Here is a 598-nt window from a genome sequence, read left to right as displayed (position 1 = left end):
CTAAAGTGTACCAGTGTGTTTCTGTGCGTCGTCCACTAGCGATTCAAGGGTTACTACTAAAAGCAATGAGAAATTCGCAGATGATCGGGGCGTTAGCAGAGGCGCCGAGTTGGCTTGGCGGTGGCACTCGACGACGCGGGAGCTGACGTCAGCCGTCTGCGCGGGCCGCTGGGCCGCGAGCGCTGCGCGGGGCGTGGCGGGGCGGGCGCGGAGTACAGTACGCGGGGAATCACATTATCATTGGGCGTGGCGGGCCGACGAGAAGCGACAGGGGATATAGCTCAGTGGTAGAGCATTCGACTGCAGATCGAGAGGTCCCCGGTTCAAACCCGGGTGTCCCCTGGCAATAACATTTTTATTTTTTTAGTAGATGAGACATTTATTATTTTAAATTGTAGGTTAGGCACAAATTGCTAACTGGTCGTAAATAATGCGTGTAACTGCTTTTTAGGGTACTTTTTACCAGTACCTACATAATAGGGCGTAACAGTTTGGACGAAAATGTTGGAAATGAAAACGTTCATGAAAAGCTTTGATTTTTATCCGTTCGTACAGAGACAATCCAATGAAAAATGAAAGAAACTGTGGGAGAGTTTCG

At 49.7% G+C, this 598-nt stretch overlaps 1 non-coding gene across 1 annotated transcript; it reads left to right on the top strand.

The window, feature by feature from the left end:
• The first annotated feature begins 270 nt into the window (after positions 1-270).
• Positions 271-342, top strand: Trnac-gca (transfer RNA cysteine (anticodon GCA)). Its single transcript has one exon. It is a non-coding gene; the product is annotated as a tRNA-Cys (tRNA).
• Positions 343-598: the final 256 nt, after the last annotated feature.

The sequence above is a fragment of the Frankliniella occidentalis genome, unplaced genomic scaffold, assembly GCF_000697945.3.
Source record: "Frankliniella occidentalis isolate FOCC.00 unplaced genomic scaffold, Focc_3.1 Scaffold84, whole genome shotgun sequence".
NCBI classification, from domain to species: Eukaryota; Metazoa; Arthropoda; class Insecta; order Thysanoptera; family Thripidae; genus Frankliniella; species Frankliniella occidentalis.
This window is presented reverse-complemented; position numbering and strand designations above follow the sequence as displayed.